Genomic DNA, 24,769 nt, shown 5'->3' with positions numbered 1-24,769 from the left:
CTGGGAAAGTTCAGAAACAAACTCAGAGAAAGTACACCTGAAACTGGCCTCAGAAGCGAACCTTGCCTCCGCCCATTCAAGGGCTCGTCCAGTGAGCTGGGACAAAATAAATGTTATCATCTTTCTATCAGTAGAAAAACTGCCAGGAGAGTGTTCAAAAATAAGTCGACATTGAAACAAAAATCCCTTAAAATCCTTCTGATTACCTGAGAATTTTTCAGGGAGACTGGGACGGAACTCAGGAGATGACGTCACAACCGGTGACCTTAGAGGCGGAAGTGGATCCGGAACTGAGCGTGACGCTGACGCGGCGCTTGGACTGCCCATGTAGCTAGCATATTTTTGAAGCACTTGATTTTGATACTCAATCTTGGTATGTAACTCACGGAGGGTTTGCGCATGTCCATGGATCTGAGCGTCTTGCTCTTCAAGCCTCCGACGGAGATGGTCTGCTGGGCTTTGTGTTTGGCCGCAGTGTTCTGTCATGATGGGTCTCAGAGCTAGCCCAAAATGCAGAACACAACGGAGGCTGGGTAAAAGTTTAACAGAGTTTATTGGTTTGCACAAAACACAAGATTCATGTACTGGAAACAGGAACTGGTCAGGGCTGGTTCACTGGAGTCTGCAGAGATGATAGTTTGATTAGGATACGAACTGATGAATTAAGAGTCTTTGATTATTCAGATGAATACCTTGAAGGAGTCCGGTTTTCTCTTTGAGAGAGAGGGAACTGAAGGGTCCAGAGACTGTTTGTTCAGCAGAGTCCAAGAGTAGCTGCAGCGTCTTGCTTCTGACTTTTTAGGCAGACCTTGATCTGAGTTTCCAGCTCTTAGCCAAGAGCAGCAGGGGAATCCACATAGGAATCTTCAGGTTTGGCTCACGAGGGCAATCTCGGTAGGTTAAGCTCATCCAGAGCCTCAGGTAGAGACAGGTTTCCTGTGAGGCAAAAAACAAGGGAGAATTAGAATCAGATCTCTCTAAATAGACAGCAAAGATTCTCAGGTTCTAGGCTCAGGTCGCTAACCAAACTAGGTCAACACTGCGGCGTCGAAGCAAGGTCTGGCAGCTGGTTAAATAGGGCAGGTCTCTGATGAGAAGATGCGCCTCAGGTGTGCTGGAGGACTCCAGCTCCTGGAGACCCACGGCGCACTCTGCTGGAGGAAGGTGGTACAGCTCCAGATCCCAACACCTGTAGCTTGTTTGGACATTACCTCCAGAGGAGTATATAAGCAGCGGAATGTCATCATCTTGATGCCAGAGTGTTTGCCAATATTGGGTACTCTAGCCTCTCTGAGATTAGCTGAGTCTAACCCTCTGAGTTTTTGTCTCTCCGAGTTTAAGAACTTAAGCTTTTGTCTCCTTTGTGATTCTCCGGCAGGATAACTTCCTGATCCGCTGGATAAGCTTGGTCCTTCTACCCCTTGGAAGGAAATATTCATCTCTCTGAGCAAGGGGAAACCTTAACCTGATCAGTTCAAGCCCTCCTCAAGAAAATCTGAGACAGTCGGCTCCGTTGCTCCTCTGGACCCACCAAAGGTCTGCCTGTCCACCCTCCAACTAAGTAACCTCCATATCTGGATATCCTCCCCACAAACTGGATTCAAGGATCAACCAAAGACCATTTTGTCCTGTATTATCTCTCTCTGAGTTTTGTCACATTCAATAAATTGTTAACTTTTACCGTACCTCTGAGTAGTTTTCTGCATGTGGGAGAGACATTTAAAACCCAACATGACACATACAGTAAGTCACAGTAAGAAAAACAGGACTACACCTAAAAACAAGCCAAACTCCAACATCTATGAAAACAGATGTTGGCAGCACAGCTGGTATTTTTCTCCAGGATGGAGTCACAGCCAAACAGAAACAGAGCAGATGAAGCTACTATGAGAAAAAGCAGAGATAGCAGAAAGTTAGAGATTTAACAAACAAATACTACTGGGCTACAATGAAGAGACAGAATGAAGCTGAATGATTAAAAGTGGTCCTTATGTCTTCCAGCAGTCTAAGCTCATAGCAGCATAACTACAGAGATAGTTCAGGATAACCTGAGCCACCCTTACTATAAGATTATCAAAAAGGAAAGTCTAAAGGGTTGCCTTCAAAGTAGACACGTGCCGTTTCTCAATATGCGTTCTTTATCGTTCTGGTGTGCTGGTGACACCTCATCAGCCTCAGCCCGAGTTGTTTACGACACATTGGACTGGAAGCCCATTTTGGCGTAAACAGTGCCGCACTGCAGTTGTGACAGGCAGCCCAGGCCACAGGTGGCTACGCTCTACCCCTTATATTAATTCGTTAGCTAATCTGAATTGTTCAATTCCATTTCAAGAGTGAGATCATCTGTGGTAGTAGTAGCACTAGACATGTGCTCCAGGCACATTCCAGGCATGTGAGTAAAACTAGCTGCAGTTCAGCAGACAGGATGAATGAATGGTTGCCGGCGCGCGCGGATGACGTCATACACACTCCGCTTTGTTTAAAAAATATATAAATATAAAAAATATAACCGCAGATGTCTGGGGGACAGTGATTCGCCTGCATGTTATGAATCCTGGCGTACTATAAAGAATACATTATGAACAGTTAATTTTTGCCTTCAACTAGTTGCCCATAGGAAGATGTTACTTGGATATAACAAAACCGAATATCTTCAGAACTGCCCCAAATGACACAAAACTTATATAGGTGAGTAGAACATGATGTAATAACGTAAAATCAAGGCCCCAATGTAAAAAAAAGGTGTTCCCCCTTAATGGAGCGGTCAATATGGAACTTAGTTCTCTTAACATTAACGTTTGCATACCATATATGCCTTTTGTTTTGTAAGGTTTAAGGTGTAAGGTTTGTCTATGAAACTTGGGAATCTATGACATGAGCTTTTATTAAAGGTTTGCTCTAGACTATTTATCAGACCGATATTTAATTTATTAAGAGCAGAACTCAGGGTAATGGAGGATTCAGATTCAATAAAATATTTTCCAAAGCATTTGCAATTGTCTGTATATTACTGTCTTTTTTGTTTTTTTCCTCTCCTGGCAAGTTGTTTTCTGGGTAATTCCACATTAAATCACACTTAGCATTCTCCAGTATAGTCAAGAAATAATTAGCTTTGACCTGTTGTATATTTTTACAACTTTTTTTCCCATTCCACAATTTAAAAAAGCTTTACATGTACCTTCTATAAATAGGAAACATATATTTCCTTACATATACATTTTAATTTATTCATATGGTGGTTTGTCTGTAGGGTTTGTTTTCAGAGCTGAATGCTTGCTAGCTTCTCTAGCGACGTTAGGCAAAACAAGAGACATCTTAATTTTGAAAAACAAATTTTATTCTTGTTTATATTTAAATGAATTGACATTACTTAAACTATGACAATGTAAACGTTTGTGCTTTGAATTCTGAAAAATTAAATGTACAAACCTACAACACTGTGTTAACAGTTTATTAAAAATAAAGATCAAGAAAATTTTAATTCCAAATATAAAAGCAGACAAAGAGCTCAGACATCCTCTAAATCCAGAGGATGGTTCCCATCAGCACCAGAATCTAATTATCTGTCCCTTGTCCTTATATGAACCTCGTCTGAAAATCAAATCCAGTTCTGCTCTAAACTATTTCAGTTTTGTTGCAAACAGACATTTGAACAAACAAAAAATTTCCTTCGAAGATGTAATCAAATTAGGCAAAATTATATACTTTGTACAGTTTGACCTTAATAATGTAATAAAATGCTAAGATGGTGCTGAAAGTTAGTGAGAAAGCAATGAGTCAGCATGTGTTCAGTTGGTGGACGGTCCCTTGGTTCTGAGGCTCATCAGCAGAGAGAGTCCACAGCAGTACACCAGACTCTTCACTATCAGCACTGTGTAGAGCAGGAGGAGCAGCTTCACCCTGCACTGAGACTGGAAGGACACTGATGGCTTCACTGGGAGCTGAGGGCGATTAGAAGCTGCTGGTGGAGGAGTGGGAGCTGCTGCAGGTTGTGTTGTTAATGGAGTTGAATGTTCTGAAACAGAAGAAAAAAAAACCTTTCATACTTTGAAATGTTCCAGTCTTCACTAAAAACTGAATCTCTGCTGAACTTATCCTTTCATACCTTTGGTTTGTGTTTTTTTCCTCACATTTCCCTTCATATGCTCAACTTCACAGATGTATTCATAACTGTAGAGATCCTCATCATTAACCATCCGGACCATGGCAGATCTTAGTGACCCGCTGACCTCCACCTGTCTCTCCTCAGCAGGGGGCCGCTGCTCCAGCTGGCTGTTCTTCTCCTGTCTTTTCCAGGAGATCTGGACCTTAGAAGGGAACATGTCTGAGGCCAGACACATCAGAGCGGTCTTTCCCTCCTCACTGGGTTCTGTTTTCACCGGGCACACGGTCACCACTGGCTCCTTCAGCCCCTCTGTTTTACATAAAGACATTATCAACAAGCAGCACAGACACACAGTCAGCAGCAGCTTCCAGCTCTGCTCTGGATTCACTCTTATCCTGGAAGCTACAGAGCTGGGAAAAGTATTCACCCCCTTACAATATAAATATGCTAAATAACACAAAATAAATGTGTCATGAAATCATGAAATATAACATAAAATAAATAGATTCAACATGAATTTAAGAATGTATTTAATGTACCATTATATCTCCCGTTTAATAATTGAATCTGCCATTGATGATAAATTATTAAATAAATAAATGCATCATTAAATGTAACTTAAAATGTTTTGTTGAAATAAGTCTGCAAAAACTAAAGGTACCATTTATTATCCATTAATGAAAAATATAATGTAAAATTAAGTGATCAAATGTTCCATGGATAATAATCCATACATTATTTATGAAAGCAAATAATTTAATGCCTTTTGTTAAATAATTTAAATACACGTTGCATTATTTCACTCTGTTTGTGTTTCATGTCTTCCAAGCATCTGACTCATCATTAAATTGTTTAAATTTTTAACTTCACCCATCAAGCTCAGTGAGCAGGAATATAGTAGCTTCTACAGACATCAACAGCATCTTCCAGCTCTGCTATCAGGTCAGTAATTTATTTTATTTTATATGTGCTGTCTGTCAGTGCAGCACTCAGAATTGTTTTATTTGAGCCAAAACGCAGCTAAACAGATTTCCCTTCACAAATGAAGCATTACTGCTTTCATTATATTAACGGCCCTAATAATTTCATGATCTGATTCATGGTCTGCTGCGCCGGAAACATAAAATTACCAAATACAGTAAAATGCTTTAGTGGATATTTAATTGAAATCTATATTATTATAGAAATATTATCTGTAATAAGTATTCCATGGAAATATTACTTGTGTAATTTAGTTTTATTTAAACTTCAATGTTTAATATTGGTTCTAGTTTTCATTCCACAGAAATGGTTGCGATTATTAAACACATTTTGAAATTATTTTTTTTTTTATTTCACTAAAAGATCTCAAACAGCAACTTATCAAGTTTCGACTCTTCGAGGAGTTCCAGAAGAACCCAGAATATCAAAAGCTCTGCAGGCCTCACTGCCTCAGCTAAGGTCAGAGGTCATGATCCAATAAGGAGGAAAAGAGAGACTGGATTAAAAATGGCTTCCCTAGGATGGTTCCAAGACCAGAAACTCTGATGACCCAGAGGATGATCTCTCTGTCTTTTAAGCCTCATCAGCTGGATAGGATGTCCTTCCTAATCCACCGTTTATAATCTCAGATTAATAATCAGCGCTCCAGTAATTACTGTGTTTATAATGGTAAATGGCCTGTACTTATACAGTGCTTTACAAGTCAGGAGACTTGACCAAAGTACTTTACACTACATTCAAACTGCTTTGCTCACTGACAGAAGCCAGGCTGCCGTACACTGGAGCCACTAGTCCCTCTGACCACCATCAGTAGACAATGCAGGTGAAGTGCCTTGCCCAAGGACACAATGAGACTGAAAGCCAGAGCTAGGTATTGACCCGTCAACCCTTTGATTTCAGAGCAAACCCCTTGATCCGACACCAACACCTGAACTAAATACAGCAATCAGTCTGGCTCTTAGTTCTGTTCATCAAACTCTTCAGTCCAGCTTTTGAAATCTTGGTTTAATCTATATTTCACCTCTGAACTTCGACTCATGTGTAAAATCTTTGCCTCCTTTATTTATCTTTCATTTCAGGAACATATCTAAGCGGTGACATCTGGTCTTTTCCACTGAACTGGAGAGAATAATCAGCGCATTTGTTTACTCACATTCAGAGTCTGCCTCACAAACATGCTCACATGATCCTCATGTTATATTCATTCTACCGTCTACTAATAGATTAGAGATTTTCATTCTCAGGCTAACATAAAAAGCAGCAAATAGCCAGGCCCCAGATAATTTCTCTAATCTCTCACTAATTACTCTGCTGCTGCTGTCTGGGTTCAGCAGCTCAGAGAAAAATACATTTATAAAGAATATCAGACTTTCTATTTCCATACAAACCAAATTAATACTGAGTTTCCGAATAATTTATTTTAAACATGAAGTAAAAAGTTATTTTCATTGACTGAAAATAAAACTTCTGAACTAAAAGATCTGTTCAGTTTAAAACAAACAAACAAAAATGTCTGAAATCAGAATCAGCAACAAAACTGATCTTTACTACTGAGTTCCGTTTCAGAGAGATTTTATATGAAAGAGAAAAAAGATAAAATCAATCCTGAAGCAGCAGAAAGTTACTTTAAAAAACATTTTAGGTTCTACGATCAAACAATAAATGTTGGTTCTTACCTTTTACATAGAGTTCGGTTCCAGAACCAAAGAGGTATTCGTACACCCCTATCACAGTGAGAAAGACTGCTACAAAAACCTGTCTGCTGTTTTCTGCTCTGATTATTTTCAGTTTTTCTCTCTCAGCTACATGTAACACTGAGGTTTAGCAGTTAGTGAATCTATAAACTATATTTTACAGTAATTAGACTTTTATCAACAATATTAGCAGATATTACAGGGTTAGAGTTACTGAAAGGTTTCAGATGTTATTCTCCAATATCTGTAAAAATATCAACATTTATTTTCTAAAGTTGTTCAGAGACTTTTTAACATGTTTTCCATCAATTATTGATATTTTCATGACGAATTCTCTCCTAATGATAAAAACTAACATGTAAATCCTGAAGCAGCAGAAAGTGACTTTAAACACATTTTAACTTCTACAATCAAACAATAAATGTTGGTTCTTACCTGTTCCATCCAGTTTGGTTCCAGAACCAAAGATGTGGTTCCAGTATCCTCCACACAGTGAGAAAGACTGCTAGAAAAGCTGTCTGCTGCTGAATGGGTCAGCTGAGGTGAAGCGGTCCAAATGATGAAGCAGGATCAGATTTCAGCTCCATGATGTGTTTCTCTAATGTTCACATCAACATGACTGTCTCTTCTTCTCTTTTCTTTTAGCCGCACGCAGCATGGTTCTGGTGTTGGTGTCAGTCAGTGGGTCGCTCCACTACTTTAGTCCACATGGACTGGATCTGGGAGTTAGTTCAGATCTTCATGTTGTCCTCAGGATCAACTGGAATCAAGTTTGCTGCTTCTTCATGATTGGATGCAGATTTCAAAAGTGTCTGAATGAGAACAGAACAGTCCTGTAATCTGAGCTGATGTTCAGCAGATCATAGCTGAACTGTCTTGGAGAAGCTGCTCTGAGCTCCTGTCTGGATCCTTGGCAGAACCATCAGAAATGTGAATCTCTGAAGATCCAAAGTAGGTCTGAAGGAAGCTCTGCAGACGTCATGTATGAAAGCTCTCATCTATCCCAGTGTGTTTCCTTGTCTGTTGGGACGTCGTCTTGCTGAAAGTCTTCAGTGTGTTCAGTCTGAGCTGCAGCTGCTGAAATCTCCTGTGATCATGACGCTGCATGGTGGTCTGTGGTTTCCTGGATGCTGATGGTGTCATGAAGCAGAGTGAGAGCTGAGTCTGAGTTGGGAACTATCCTGAGTTCTTTGATCAAACTACCAATGAATGATCATCAACTAACAATGCAGGTCAGGTCTGCCAGATGTGGGATTTAGACTAGTTTACAGCTAGGGTCTACCAAGATGGAGGATGGCAGGCGTGGTGATGTCACAACTGGATCTGGTGACTCAGTTACCAACAAACAGTGTCTGCAGCATTAGCTAGAAGCCCCTCTAGGTCCCACTGATAATAATATTACCCCTTGCTCACACTGGCTCCGGTGCGGTTACCGAGACGACAGAGACCGCAACTCCCGCACACCCCCTCTCACACCGCCCTTTTGACTACGGTGTGTTGGGATCTGGAGTTGTTCCACCTTTCCCCAGCAGAGTGCGCCATGGGTTCTCTGGGCTGGAGCTCAACAGCACACCTGAAGCTCGTCAGCCCATTAGAGGACCCCTCTACTTAAGCAGATGCCAGACCTTTCTTCGACGCCGCAGTGTTAGCTAAGTTTGGTTAGCGAACCTGAGCCTCCTTGTCTTTAAATTTTATCCCCTAGAGAAAACTGTATTCTAACCAGCCTTTGTCTTGTCGCTCCTAGGAAAACCTGTCTCTCGTGTGAAGCTCTGGGAGAGCTTAACCTGAATCTGCCTGCCTGCCCTAGAGAGCCAAACCTGAAGATCTCACTTTGGAATCCACCTGCTGCTCTCTGAAGGAGAGCTAACCCCTCAATCCAAGGTCTGATCCAACAGTCAGAAGTTAGACGCTGCACCTGCTGAGCACTCTGTCAAGCCAACAGTCTCTGGACCCAACCGGTTCCCCCCCTCTGAGAAGAAAGCCTGAAGCTCTCCAAGGTATTGTCTGCAACAATCTGAAAACTAAACAACGCTTCCTATCCACCTGGTTAACCAAACTGTCATCTCTGCAGACGCCTGAGAATCCAGCCCGGACCTGTTTCCTGAACACAGTCTTATTTTGTGCAAACATTTAATAAACTCTGTTAAACTTTTCATCCGTCTCCTGGTAGTGTTCTGCATGTGGGTTTGATTCAGAACCAATCATGACAGAACACTGCGGCCAAAAACAAAGCCCAGCAGATCACCTCCAGAAGAGACTTGAGGAGCAGGACGCTCAAATCCATGGACACGCCCACACAATCCGTGAGTTACACAAACAACTGGAATATCAGAACCAAGTCCTGCAGAATTATGCCGGCTACATGGGAGGTGCTAACGCTACGCCGGCAGCCCGATCTGTTCCGGAACCACTTCCGCCTCTAAGGTCACCATCCGTGACGTCATTTCCTGAGTTCCCTTCGAGTCTCCCTGTAAGATTTTCAGGTAACCAAAAGGAGTTTAAGGGTTTTTTGTTCCAGTGTCGTTTGCTTTTTGAACACTCCCCTGGCAGTTTTCCTAATGATAGGAAAAAGATTTCCTTTATTCTGTCCCAACTAACTGGTCGAGCCCTGGAATGGGCGGAGGCAAGATTTTCTTCTGAGTCCAGTTTTCGTTGTACAATTCCCGAATTTTTATCTGAGTTTTCTCAAGTCTTTAACCATGACTCAGATAAGACAATTGACTCTCGAGCCTTACTAAATCTCAAACAGGGAAATTCTACTGTTGCTGAGTTCTTCATTGACTTCCGGGTTAAGGCTGCAGCTTCCGGTTGGAACGAGTGCGCACTTAAGAGTGCTTACTTTAAAGCTCTTAACGATAACATTAAGGATGAACTCGCCACATTAGACGAACCAGCTAGTTTGGAGGATTTAATACGTCTGACCATCAGGTTAGATAACAGACTTCGTGCCAGAAGTCATTCTAGATTGAGAAATCTGAGTTCTGCTGTTTCTACTCCGGCATTAAGAAATGCTTCTGTTTCCCCAGAACCCATAACCAAGCCTAGAGCTAAGAACCAGTCTGTTCCAGCGCCTGTCCAGGTCTCTCACTATACTCCATCTGATGGAACTGAGACCGAACCCATGCAGATTGGACACACCAGATTGTCCCCTGAGGAGAGGCAATGGAGATTTCAGGCTAAACTGTGTCTATACTGTGGTGAGACTGGCCATTTCATTGCCTTTTGCCCGGCAAAATCAAAAGCCGGGGCCCGTCAGAGGATGTGAGGAGTCTGACGGGCCATCTGAGATCCGAGAAAACTCCTCACTTGTTGTTGCCTGCTACTCTGTTCTTTTCTAACCAGAATCTCACCTTATCTGCCTTCATAGATTCTGGTTGTGAGAAAAACCTAATTGACTCTGAACTGGTTCAGCAGTTGGGGATTGAGACCCTAACCCTTTAATTGAACCCCTCAGAGTTTCAGCTATCGATGGAAAGAAACTTTATCAAGTAACTCATCAGACTCAACCGTTAGAACTGCTTATCTCTGGAAACCATCGTGAGATGATAACGTTTTTTGTTTTTCCTTCAGCCTGTTCTCCCCTGGTGCTTGGTTTCGAGTGGCTGGAGCGTCATAACCCCCATATCAACTGGGCTGAACGCCACATTGAATCCTGGTCCACCTTCCGTCACGAGTCTTGTCTTCGTTCTGCGGCTCCTTCTGTTCAAGTCCCTAGAGGTAGGGGGGAGATGGACTCTCCTGACCTTACTTCTGTTCCTCCCGAGTATCATGATCTGGCACCAGTCTTCAGTAAGGTCAGTGCTACATCTCTTCCACCTCACAGACCATACGATTGTGCCATAGATTTACTTCCTGTAGCCCCTCTCCCCAGCAGCAGATTGTATAACATTTCCAAACCTGAACGTGAAACTATGGACAAATACATCAATGAATCTCTAGCTGCTGGAATCATTCGCCCATCTTCATCCCCACTTGGTGCTGTTTTTTCTTTGTTGGCAAAAGGATGGTTCTCTGCGCCCCTGTATCGACTACAGGGGACTGAATCAGATTACTGTTAAAAATAAATACCCCCTGCCACTACTAGCATCAGCGTTCGAACCTGTACAGGGGGCTACAATTTTCACCAAGCTTGACCTGAGAAACTCCTACCACCTCCTGAGAATAAGAGAAGGGGATGAATGGAAAACAGCTTTTAAAACCCCCTTAGGACAGTTTGAATACTTGGTCATGCCTTTTGGTCTCACGAATGCTCCTGCCTGTTTCCAAGCTTTGGTCAATGATGTTCTCAGAGATTTTTTGAATGTCTTTGTTTCTGTCTACATCAATGATATTTTGATTTACTCCAAGAACCTCTCAGACCACAGAAAGCACGTTCGTCTAGTTCTTCAGAGACTTCTGGAAAATAAACTTTTTGTGAAAGCCGAGAAATGTGAATTTCATCAACAGTCTGTTACTTTTCTAGGGTTTGTGCTCGAGGGCGGGCAGGTGAAGCCATCAGAAGAAAAGATAAAGGCAGTTCTGGATTGGCCTACACCTGAGAACCGCAAGCAACTTCAAAGATTTCTCGGCTTTGCTAACTTTTACAGGAGGTTCATAAGAAATTACAGCCAGGCAGCTCAACCTCTCACTGCTCTTACCTCTGTAAAGAAAACATTTCAATGGACACCTGAGGCTGAGGCAGCTTTCAATAAGTTAAAGAGACTTTTTTCCAGTGCTCCCATCTTGGTCCAACCAGATCCTACGAAACAGTTCATCCTAGAGGTGGATGCCTCTGATTCCGGTGTAGGAGCTGTACTGTCTCAGCAATCTGACTCTGATCAAAAGACTCACCCGTGTGCATTTTTTTCTTGCAGATTATCCTCAGCCGAGCAAAACTATGATGTTGGTGATCGTGAACTTTTGGCCATTAAGCTTGCCTTTAAGGAATGGAGACACTGGCTCGAGGGGGCGGAACATCCGGTTCTGGTTTGGACTGACCACAAGAACCTCGCCTATATCCAATCAGCTAAAAGATTCAACCCTCGGCATTCAAGGTGGTCTCTGTTCTTCTCTCGGTTCAATTTAATTATCTCCTACAGACCTGGTTCCAAGAACGTCAAGCCCGACTCCCTCTCTCGTCTTTATTCCTCTGATCAACCCGAGACACCTGAACCAGTTCTTCCAGCCTCCTGCACCGTTGGGGCCGTTTCCTGGGAGATCACTGATTTAATCAACACAGCCCTGGCCTCTGAACCTGACCCAGGTAACGGTCCTCCAAATAAGATGTATGTTCCATCTTCCGTCAGGTCCCGACTTATCCAGTGGATGCATACAGCAAGATTCTCGGCTCATCCTGGAGTTAGCAGAACCATCGCCCTCATACGACGACGATTCTGGTGGCCGTCTTTGCACAAAGACGTTAAAGAATACGTTCTGGCCTGTCCCATCTGCGGCAGGAACAAGACGTCACACCAACAACCTTCCGGTCTACTGCAACCTCTACCTGTTTCAACCCGTCCATGGTCTCACATCGCGGTAGATTTTGTCACCGGTCCCCCCATTTCTAGAGGTATGACTAAAATCCTAACCATCGTCGATCGTTTTTCCAAGGCCTGTCATCTCATCCCCCTCAGAAAGCTCCCCACTGCATTCCACACGGCTCAACTCCTAGTGAAACACGTTTTTCGTCTCCATGGCATCCCTCAGGAAATCCTCTCCGATCGTGGTCCCCAGTTCATCTCACAGGTCTGGAAAGCTTTCTGTTCCGCACTCAACTGTAAATCTTCTCTTACGTCAGGTTATCACCCTCAGTCTAACGGGCAGGCGGAGAGGATGAACCAGCAGCTTGAGTCCTCCCTCCGCTGCCTTAAATCCAATAACCCAACTGACTGGAGTCAGTACCTGTCCTGGATTGAATACGCACACAACTCCCAGAGATCTGCTTCCACTGGTTTGTCTCCCTTTCAGGTGTCCTTGGGTTATCAGCCTCCACTTTTCCCCGCAGATGAGAGAGAGATCACAGTAAGATCAGTCCATCAACAAATCCGCCGCAGCCAACGGATCTGGAGAGACACGGTCACCGCTCTCACCCGTGCTTCCGCCTCTACCAAGAGGTATGCGGATTCTAAGAGGCGCCCCGCTCCTGATTACACTCCAGGCCAGGAGGTCTGGTTGTCGACCAGAGATATCCCCCTCAAGGGGATGTCGAAGAAACTCTCACCCAGGTTCATCGGTCCTTTTAAAATTGACCAAATCATCAACCCCTCTGCTGTCCATCTGCACTTACCATCCTCCCTAAGCATCCATCCCACTTTCCACGTCTCGCAGATCTTTGACGCCGTAGTGTTAGCTAAGTTTGGTTAGCGAACCTGAACCTCCTTGTCTTTAAATTTGGTCCCATAGAGAAAACTGTATTCTAACCATCCTTTGTCTTGTCGCTCCTAGGAAAACCTGTCTCTCGTGTGAAGCTCTGGGAGAGCTTAACCTGAATCTGCCTGCCCTAGAAAGCCAAACCTGAAGATCTCACTTTGGAATCCACCTGCTGCTCTCGGAAGGAGAGCTAACCCCTCAATCCAAGGTCTGATCCAACAGTCAGAAGTTAGACGCTGCACCTGCTGAGCACTCTGTCAAGCCAACAGTCTCTGGACCCAACCGGTTCCCCCCCTCTGAGAAGAAAGCCTGAAGCTCTCCAAGGTATTGTCTGCAACAATCTGAAAACTAAACAACGCTTCCTATCCCCCTGTTTAACCAAACTGTCATCTCTGCAGACGCCTGAGAATCCAGCCCAGACCTGTTTCCTGAACACAGTCTTATTTTGTGCAAACATTTAATAAACTCTGTTAAACTTTTCATCCGTCTCCTGGTAGTGTTCTGCATGTGGGTTTGATTCAGAACCAATCATGACACGGTGCAGTGCGGCTCTGCGGCTCCGGCAACAGGTCCGGAGATTTAACTCGCGAGAACACAAGTTCACTTGAGTTCACGTAACTTCACGCGATAACATGGCCCAAATAAGGATAGCAAGGATAGCTTTCTTGCTGAATTTTGCTGAACCGCAGCCGGACAGCTCAGCAGCAGGTGAGAGAGTTTTATGTCTTTTTAATGACTTGGAATCACTGCGGCGCCGCACCCATCGCACCGCAACGGTAAGACCGGAGTCGGTGTGAGCCGGGGGTTAGTGTGTGAATCAGAGTGACGGTTTCCAAAGGCCAACACAGCACAGCTGATCAGAGTCATGGTGACTTCCAGCTCTGCTACCAGCAGCTGCTGGACACAGTTTCTGTTAGAGAGAAATGTTTGGAGACCGAAAGGATGAAATTTATCTGTATTTTAACCTGATTTTAAATCATGTTTAGAGTATTTTCCTCATGTTGATTCCCTGTCTTGGCCAACAAGCTCTGGCCTTGTTTGTGTGTTAGAGGGATCAGCTGATCGGCCTCCAACGCTGTGATGTGTTTGGAAAGAGGAATGAAATCCAACAGGAGCTCAGAAGGAAAAGTTGAGGATCAGAGCAGGAAGAAGGTGGCGGCTGGTGAGGAGGAGGTATAGACCATAACTTTATTATTATGGAGAATGTTTGATCTCTGCTTAATGAGAATAACTAGTATTAGCCTCTCATAGAGAGTCACTGTGTGTTTCAGGAGGCTTCAATGATTGGTTTACAGAGACGTGGCTCCGCCCCATTCTGGACTCTACCAGGAGACTAACCAGCTTTCATGGATATAATTAGGGAGGGTTGAGGTGATCAGTACAGGACAAAGCTGAAGAAGAAAAGGGTCCAAAATAACATCAGGAAGGTGTGAAATGAGTTGAAGAGCATCACTAATGTTGGACCAAAGACAACAGCAGAGATGGACTGGTTCTAATTCTTTACTATCAGGAAGTCCACAAACTGTAGTTAAAAGCCTTCAGCTGATCCAAAATGCTGCAGCCAGAGTTCTGATGAAAATGAAAAAGAGAGATCATATCTCTCCTATCCTGGCTTCTCTTCATTGGCTTCCTGTTAAATCCAGAATAGAATTTAAAATCCTCCTTCTCACATATAAAGCCTTAAATGGCCAAGCTCCATCTGATATCAGAGATCTGATTGTTCCTTATGTTCCTAACAGAGCACTTCACTCTCAATCTTCAGGTTTACTAGTGGTTCCTAGAATTTCTAAAAGTAGAATGGGAGGCAGACCTTTTAGTTATCAGGCTCCTCTCCTGTGGAACCAACTACCAGTTTTAGTCCGTGAGGCAGACACCCTGTCTACTTTTAAGGCTAGGCTTAAAACTTTCCTTTATGATAAAGCTTATAGTTAGAGTGGCTCAGGTTATCCTGAGCTATCTCTATAGTTATGCTGCAAGGCAAGGCAAATTTATTTGTATAGCACAATTCAGTGAAGAAGACAATGCAAAGTGCTTTACATGATTAAAATATAGGAAAACAAAACAGAATCAAAGCAAGAAGAAATAAAATAAGAAAATAAATAAATAAATAAAGTAAAAAAATAATAATAAAAAATGCAGACTCCAACAATGACGTCTTTACCAACTTAGGGGGGGACCCAAGATGGACCCTTGGGGAACCCCACATGTGATTTTTGTCATCTCTGATGTAAAGTTGCCTACTGACACAAAAAAGTCCCTGTCCTTTAAGTAGGATTTAAACCAGTTGAGAGCTGTACCAGAGAGGCCGACCTGCTATAGACTTAGACATCTGGAGGACATAGGGAACCCCATTTCATCATTCTATCTCTATTCTCCCACTCTGCAGAATCTGTTAGTTCAATCTCTAACGTTCTGCTCTCTCTGCATTTTCTCATAGTAGCTTCATCTGGTCTCTTCCTGTTTGGCTGTGACTCCATCCTGGAGAGAAATATCAGCTGTGCTGCTGCCATCAACACCTTTGTTTCTAGATGTTCGAGATCAGCCTGTTTTTCAGTGTAGCCCTGTTTCTCTGACTGTGACTGGCTGGATGTGCTCTCTTCATCCTCTGACATGGGAGCTGGCTCGGAGCTTGTCTGCCTGGCTGTGTGTTTCCTGACTGGGCCGCCTTTTACAGCTGCTTTTTGTATCTCTGCTTGTCTCCTTGAACACCAGTCGGCCTCAGCAGATGGACGCTCACACTGAGCCTGGTTCTGCTGGAGGTTTCTACCTGTTAAAAGGAGGTTTTTCCTCTCAAGTGTCACTACAAGCATGCTTAATGTGAGGGATTGCATTCGAGTCAATGCAATCAACTGGTTTTCCTTAGATAAAAAACGATAAACAACAAGTTAGTTTTGATTTTAACAGATTGGATAATGATATTTCATCCCACCTTTCCCCCTGGACTGCTTTAACACCAACTGGAAGGACATAAACTTTTTCAGTCAGTAACTTTACATCAGCGGCTAAAAAATCTAATGTGTTGTTCCCCAAGGGTCCACCTTAGGGCCCCTGTTATTCAGTGTCTCCCTGCTGCCCCTAACTCAGACCTTAATAAACAGCAACGTAAGTTACTATAACTGTACAGATGACACACAGCTGTACATTACAATGTCACCAGGTAACTATGAACCCATTCCAGCTCTGGGTCAATGCATAGAAGAAATCAATACATAAATGTGCCAAACTTTGATATTGCTGCTGCCATTGTCCTCACCAAGACTAACCAGAACATAGAGAAGCAACGTTTAGTCCTTATGCTTCACTAATCTGGAATAAAGCCATAAAAGTGCTGAAACCTTCAGCTGCTTTAAATCGTGATTATAACAGTTATTTAGAGAGACCTTTGAATGAGCTATCTGAACATTATTAGTTAATTTTCCAGTTAAATTTTAGTTTCATGTTATCTTTAAAAAACTAATATTCTTTTAAATATAAGCTGCTTATTTCATTTTGTCACTTTTTGTTCTCTTGAACTATTTGTATTCCCTCTGTATGCTGGTGAAGATTCTCAGTCATCCAGGTCATAGTCATTCCAAATAAGTTATTTTTGACAGTGTCAATCAAAAATAAACTGTATATTTGTGAAGATAAATAATTACCCTTTAGCACAGCTTAATAGGGTGCTTAGCTGAGGTTCTAAATGACCACGGCTGGGCTGCGATCTTTTTTTACATAATTCTTGCAAAGGTTGCTTCATCATATGACAACTGGAAAAGGTTTTGAAGGCCATGCACACCCTTTTCCATAATATACCTGCAAGAAGGGAGGACTTTACAGTTCTTACCAAAACCACACAAGTTCCACTGCCATTCTGTGGCCACCGGTGGCTTGAAAACATGGCAGCTGTGGAGAGGGCGTTAGAAGTGTGGTCTTCATTGTCCTTATACATAGATGCAGTCAGGACCCAGAAGCTGTTATGATTCCTATTTCTTGTTACTCTGAGTTTTCTGTTAGTTGTTTTGTTTTTATTTTCCATTATCTTCAAGCATTCTTTAGTTACTCTCTGTTGCCCCCTTGTGATTGTTTTCTTTTCCCTTGGATTCCCTCTTGCCAGTTCCACCCACACCTGCTCCCCATTCAGCTCGTTAGTCCTTCCTTTGTTTGGTTTTCCTTAAATACTCCACCTCTGCAGTCACTCAGTGCTGGTTCCTTGTTGCTCTGTTTACTCTGCTCGTCTCTCCCCGGCTCCTCAGACTCGTCTTTACCCTGTTGTCTCCATGATTTTGGTATGTTTTATATTTTGAGTTGGATTTCTGGATTTCTGCCTCTGCTGCCTTTTGGTCTACAATTAAACCTTTCAGAACACATCCCTGCTTCAGTTGTCTCTGCATCTGGGTCCTCAAAGCAACCTCACCACCCTTTCATGACAGAAGCTGCCAAATCCAGGAACCTTTTCCTATGAAACCCTCGAATCAGCACAAAAAGATGCTCTCATAATGGCCAAACTTTACTTCTACATGTCTGTCATCAGGACCTTCAGTAGCTTCCTGACCAAATACCAGAAAGATCAGCCAATGATGCCGATCCTTGTGAGCAACTTGGCAGAATTAACGATGCTAATTATTTTCCACTAAGGGGAAAAACATTTTTGATCACCATGGTCGTATTTATTAGGGTTAATTTCTATCTTTTCTCATCACAGTGTATTTTCAGACGTTTCATCAAGCGGGACGTGCTTCAAGAAATCAGTCCACTCCAGTTGGCCCGACTGGACAAGAGCCCCTTAAAATATCCCACTTTGAGGCAGTTGACCTGTTTGGACCCCAGAAAGATGTTCTCTGATCCAGAAGGGTGCCAGAGCAAGATGAGAAAGCTTGTTCAGAGGTTTCTACACGATAAGCAGTTGCCAGGAGGTGTTTTAGCTGGTATGAGAAAGTACAGATTTTTTTTTTCTTTCTGCATTCATTACAATTAATTAATGAGTGAATTTAATTTGCCTTGTTGCTGAAATGTGCTCTAGTCTACAAATCGACTGGAAAATATCTGTCTCTAAAGGCATAAGAGAATAAATATGATTAATGAACCTCTTTCTTGTATAGGACTTGGTGTGACTATAGACTTAGACTTCTTTATTTGTCATTTTGTATGCACAGAGTGCATACAGAACGAAATTGCGTTACATACAGCTTATGAACATTGCATTGATATTTCAAATGGCACGAGTTATACAAAAAGTGCAGCAGTGGTCAAAGTGTGAACAAAGTGTGATGCACTTATAAAACAAAGCATTAGCGTTTATTGATTTTTTTGCCTATCTTTGTATTGTTTCTTGCAGGTGACGTGGTCATACTGCAGTTCTAGGATTATTTTATCTGCTAAAGCTAGAAACGACACCTTCCTCTACTACCAGCCCTCTGTCACAAGGGTGGATGTCTTCCTCCATCATGCTTTCCAGAGCAAGAGCTACACTGAGCTGTGGAGGTTTTGTAAGAAGCTTCTTCTCTTATCGCATGGTCAGGCAACAGTGGAGAGAGGCTTCTCAATAAACAAAGAGGTTGAAACTTGCAACCTGCAAGAAAAAACAATGGTCACAGTTTGTGGGGGCGTCCTCAAGGTCCCATCACTAAGGAGTTGCTTTCCTCAGTTGCAGCAGCTAGGTCGAGGTACAGGATTTACTTAGAGGAGGAAAAGAAAAAGAAACTGACTGATATTGCAACCCAGAACCAAAGGGCAGCTGCAGCGCGTATTGAGGAACTGAAGAAGAAGAAAAAGGTTCTTTCTGCGGTGGCAAAAGTTCTCTTGGATGATGCTGATAAGCTGGCTACACAAGCTGAGAGCACGGCTGGCACGGTGATGGCCCAACTTATCACCAAATCAAACATACTAAGAAAACAATACAAAGAAAGATGGCAGAGTAGCAACAGGTGGAGGGCGATCTGAAGAAGGCATGCAGTACCATGCCATAGCTGCAAAAAAGAGTTAGCACTGGTTATGTTGTGGCTTTAAAACTGATTTGTGTGTTTTGTTCCCTGCTAAAACAAAGTGTGTGAATTCAGTTAAATTGTTGTTAAAATATATCTGTTATATGTTTGTTTTTAACTTTCTTCCTATATGGAAAGTTTTTCAAAACTTGAAACATTGGTGTAATGTTTTATGTTAAAATAAACATTTCGGTAAAGTTGTTTCAAGCAAGTTTTTCTTGTGTTTCTTGTGATGTTGGTATTAAATTTTTATTTCTAGTGGCATTAAAAAGTCTTAAAAGTCTTGAATTGAACTTATGCTGTAGGAACCCTGGAAAGAGATGGATGAAGGAATAATGGCAGACGTGGTCTGGAGATGTACAGTACAGGTGTGTGTATTAAAAGGAGATTAGCTGAATGTTGTCATGATGGTTGATTGAACTTTTAAGAAGCATTTACACCATATGTTGCAGCTCTTGCCTCCATCGGTAGATTTCATTAAATGAATAAATGAATGAATCATAATTAAGCTTTTATTTTTTTTTACTTCTGTAAAGTGAAACCACATCATTTACAGCTCTTGTGATTCATTTCACTGCTTGGCTTTTTACTGGTCCTTTTATTTTGCTGCTCAGCTCTCAGTCAGCAGAAGCTTGATCTCTGAACCAGGAAAGTTTTTCTTTTTCATTTTTTATTTTATTGTGAATGACCACCTTATGTCAAGCGTGGGAATTCCCTTTATGTGGCATAATTGGGGCGGTAATTATGCAGATTTACATTTCTCTTAACAGGAGCTCATTAACCCACAGTTGGACTGCATCAGGTTTAAAAGGATAATTTACTGAAGTTAAGAACGTCTGTTGAATCTGATGTGGCTCATTCTTTAGAACCCACAGCAGGAGAAATTTATGACAAGAATTAGAAAATATTACATGAGGCCCAATGCAGGATAATCTCCTCCTGGAGGAGCATATGGTGACAGTAGGTATTTGATTGCATTTTGTTTTTGACTCTAAAGCAGCCCCTCACATCAAGCATGCATGCAGTGACAGTGGAGAGGAAAAAGATCTCTTTGAACAGCGAGAAACATCCATCAGAATCAGGTTTAGTGTTAGCAGCCTTCTGTTAAGGCCGACTGGGGGCTCAAGCAGAAAGAAGCAGACATAGAAAAACATTTTCTTCAATTAATCTCATGTTTATGTCAGTTTCTCTAAAAAGAATCAAAGTTCTCCACAGATCCAAAAATGTCCTGAGAGAGTTTCTGACCACATGATGAACTGACTTATAGAGGTTTGGTTAAAGTCCAGAAAATAACTTCCAGGAGTCCAGAGATTTGATGTCATAAAGTTAATAAAGAAACACATTATTATACATTATGTTTGTTGGTCTTCCAGCTGCCATCCTGCCACCAGACGTCTCTTTGACAGCTCGGCCATCTGTGTTCCTCAGTGTTGACTCCATGATGGAAGGAGGAAAAAACGTGACCTAAGATCCATTTTCTCCTCCAGTCGTTAGAATGGTTGAGGCTGTTGATAACGCAGCAAACATTCATCATTTGATCATTTCTAATGCTGGATAATCCAAACAAACCACACTGCTCCACAAAGCCTCCTGGTCCTAAGCTCCCACAATGCATTGCTCTGTTGACGTCACATTCATAAGCTCTATAAACAGCAACCATCTCAGCCTCTCTAAGGGCTATGCTGGAATATATTTCTACAGGTTAGAGGGAGGAGAGGAAGGAGGAGCACAGAAAAACAGAAAAAGCTGATGATGCTGGAGAACCAGAACTCCAAACCATTCATTTAAATCCAGTTTTTATCTCTGATATCCTCAGCTTCATTGAAATCATCTAAACAACAACAGGACAAAGCAATGAAATAAACAACTCTAAATCATTTGATCCTAGTCTAATAATCTCTGCCCAGAATCAACCTCTAATCTGACCTGTTCTGATTAACAGTGAAGCTGGTGGGGCTCCAGGATGCAGCAGCTCTGCAGACTGATATGCTCGCTGTCAGCACACAGAGCTGTGCTTCTGATGGCATTGATGTTCAGGCAGTGGACTAATGTCTCTTCCTGGAGAATCTATGCTCAGATTCTCATCTTGCAGGACAGGAACCACCAGACTCATCCAGCTAGCCTCAGTTTTCAGCTGCAGACACAGACAGCTGACTGACTGGGATCTAGAACACTGGTTTGAAGAAAGCCTTTTACTGACCAATGAGATCAAGACATTCACATGTGGAGGTCCCTCCTGTATAACTGCTGCTGCAGAAGAAGAACGCTGCTCCTTTCTGGTTTTGTAGCTCTATGACATCAGAGGAATCCCTCCTTACTGGGAGCTCCCTCCATCAGTGGCTTTATATGCTGTGCATTCTGGGATTCAGAGTTCGTCAGCAGTTCTTCTGCTCTCTGGTCATGTGTTTCAGTCCTTGGTTCTGTTAGCTGAGCCCAACAACATCAACACACTTTGAGCCTCAGATGGACCCAGTTTGTCCTCTGTCAGAATGTTCTGGAGCAGTTTAATCTCCCAGGTTGGTCATGTTGTTCTAATGAAACTAATCAGATGTTTTTTTTCTGTAGGAACTAATGAAGCTTTATCAGCAGATCCCTCAGGAAGATGCTGCAGACATCCTCCTCTCCATCTCCACCTCATCCTGCTGCTCTGAAACATCTCATCCTCAGTCAGCAGGTTGAAGCTTTATAACAAGATTAAAACATTAAATCAGAGGATTTGTTAAATGACAAGATAATTAATCCAAAAGTTCCCCAAGACTAAATGCTGCCCTGAGATCAGTCCAAGATTTGTCTTTAAAATGGAAGAAAGTGAAATTATCTGCAGAAATTTGCTGGAAGCTGTTAGACAACAAGATCTGATGGATGTGTTTTTATTAAGAGATTATTTACATCAATATTTGACTTTAAATAATAATCTCAGACCCATTAGGTTGTTGTTTAGGATCTGGTCAGGATGAAGATTCTGATATCTTCATCACTTATCCTGTAACTGTTACAATACAAATAAAATCCTTAATTGTGAAATAAATACAATAAAATAATGAAAGATCAGAAGACTAAAGGATTTCCCTGATCTCAGTGAGTCTCTGAGAAGGAGGTGAAACCAGTGAACCTGGGCTGTGGTTTACTGCTCTCTTCTTGTCACAAACATAGTTTGACATCTGTTCATCTGGAGGTTTTTGTTCAGGCTGCAGGGATCATTTCTCACTGTGGGAACTAACCTTCAAACAGCCGCAGTAGTAGGAGGCTGAATGATTGACTTTAACATGATTTAACTTCAGCAAACAGCCGTTCTGAATTGTGGCACCTGAGAAATCTTCTTCTTGAGGGTGACTGTAGCCTTTATATATGTTAGAATTGCTTGTATCAAATCTAAGTATCAATTTGAAAGTCTCTGATTCTTTCTTCTGGTACCAGTATACATAATCAGCATTACAACCCCCAGTATCTCCACAGATGAAGGAGACGCTCTCATTGACTCTCCTGGTCAGAGTTAAATCTTTCTGACTCAGCTGTGTTGCCATGGCAGCCAGCGCTGTAGAGACACAGACAGACAGATGAAGGTTAGTGGGACAGTGTTTGTTCCAGGTGGACTTTGTTGGCTCCTGATTGGCTGGAAACACTCACCTGAACACAGACAGCACAGAGCAGCAGCTGGGAGGAAAAGCATTTTGTGCAGTGGTGTTTCCTCTGGTGAACCTGGGGAGAAGTGGTGCTCTGATGCAGCTGAGGCCAAACAAGGACGAGCTGCTAGATCAGACGAGGGCCACGTGGTTTCTAACAGCTCCTCAAAGCTCCCATCAGCCCCTGCAGCCCACAGATCAGACTGCTGCTGCTGATTGACAGCTCAGCTCCAGCTGCTGGATGGTTTCATCGTCTGGATTTGAATCTGACAGCAGATGGAAAAAATCTGCCTCACATGATGCAGAAACACTAAAAAACATTCATGTTCCCACAAACACATTCAGCTTGGAGCTGAATTTAGGAACACAGACTGTTATCTGTTATTGGACTGGAAATGATGGAAACAACCTGAAGATGGCGCTGCTGTGCTGCTTTAGAGACACAATAAAGAAGCTGAAATGGACTCAGACATGTTTCCTCCTGTGGTCCAGATCTCCTGGAAAAGACAGGAGAAGAACAGCCAACAGGAGCAGCGGCCCCCTGCTGAGGAGAGACAGGTGGAGGTCAGCGGGTCACAAAGTTCTGCCATGGTCCGGATGGTTAATGATGAGACTCTCTACAATTATGAAGACATCTGTGAAGTTAAGCATGAGGGCGGCAACGTGAGGAACCAAACATGGATCCAAGGTATGAAAAGCAGAAGATAAGTTGAGCAGAGATTCAGCTTCAGATGAAGACTGGAACATTTCACACTATGATTGAGTTGTTGGACTTCTTTGTCTTCCAGATCCTTCCACTCCTCCACCAGCAGAGAAACTCAGGAGTCAAGAGAAAAAGTTCACTTTTATTTCACAGATCACTGAATTGTTGAGCTCAGGTCCAGGAGGTGAGGTCTGAGAACAGGAGGTCAGGAACAAAACTGAAGAGAGGAAGATGATGGTGAGTCAAAGGTAGGATTGATGTGGAGTTAATCTTGTCAGAGGAAGTGAGCTTAGTGGAGAAAATGGCACCAAGGAAGAATGGTTGGATCCAGGGGGTTTGTCCTCTGATGGCTTCTTTCTTTGGATCTAATGGTTGAGGAGCAGTTGGGGCAGATGTCTGAGGGCAGACAGGTTCAGGTGAGCAACAGAAGCAGGAAGAGCTAAAGGTCCTGCCAGTCATGGTACCTTGTGAGGAACAAAGAGAAGGAAGTTAAGCTTTAGCTTAGAGCAACATGAAATGCAAAGAACAGAAACACAGAGAGCCAGAGGAACCACAGAGGATAACACTGCAGCATCTAATGATTGGCAGGCTGCTCTTCTTCCAAAGCTCCTGATGAGACTAACAAGGAGCAGGTGTGTGCAGAGGCAGCAGAGGCTCAATCCAATAGCGCCCTCTAGTGGCCACCAACTGCTAGAAGAAAGAAAAAACAACCAAACACAAACTAACCTGGATCTTAACAAGGAGGTTCTGTTTTTATCAGCGTTTGTTTGTCCGTCTGTCTGTTAGCAATAGAACTCAGATAGTTCTGGATGGATTTGGATCAAATGTTCAGACCAGGTGTGAATTAGGACAAAGAACAGAAGATTAGATTCTGGTGCTGATGTGAACCATCCTCTGGATTTGGTGGAGGTCTGAGCTCTCTGTCTGCTTTTATAGTTGCAATAATTTTTTCTTGTTTTTCTAAAGTTAATAAACTTTAAATAATGAGTGTTGCAGGTTTTCATTATTCACTCAGTAATATTTCACTCAACAATATCCTTCTTGTGTAAATATAAATAATGTAAATATTATTAAATAGAAATAAACATATTCTCCAAAATCAAGATGTTTCTTATTAATAGAAAGTAAAAAGCCTCAGTCCCCCTGTGAACATCCAGGGGCAGGACATAGAGACTGTGGAGAGTTTCAGACACCTGGGTGTTCACCTCAACAATAAACTGAACTGGACCCATAACACCGACGCCCTGCAGAAGAAGGGCCAGAGCCGCCTCCACCTCCTGAGGAGACTGAGGTCCTTTGGAGTGAGCCAGCCTCTGCTTCAGACTTCCTATGACTCTGTGGTAGCCTCAGCTCTC

The 24,769-nt window shown here is 42.6% G+C and overlaps 1 long non-coding RNA gene across 1 annotated transcript; it reads left to right on the top strand.

Annotated features, from left to right (window-relative positions):
* The first annotated feature begins 8,366 nt into the window (after positions 1-8,366).
* LOC119780132 lies at positions 8,367-8,919 on the top strand. Its single transcript, XR_005280338.1, has 3 exons — positions 8,367-8,438; positions 8,525-8,777; positions 8,852-8,919. It is a non-coding gene; the product is annotated as an uncharacterized LOC119780132 (long non-coding RNA).
* The last annotated feature ends 15,850 nt before the right edge of the window (positions 8,920-24,769 follow it).

The sequence above is a fragment of the Cyprinodon tularosa genome, unplaced genomic scaffold (assembly GCF_016077235.1).
Source record: "Cyprinodon tularosa strain WSP-4 unplaced genomic scaffold, ASM1607723v1 ctg1550, whole genome shotgun sequence".
NCBI classification, from domain to species: Eukaryota; Metazoa; Chordata; class Actinopteri; order Cyprinodontiformes; family Cyprinodontidae; genus Cyprinodon; species Cyprinodon tularosa.
This window is presented reverse-complemented; position numbering and strand designations above follow the sequence as displayed.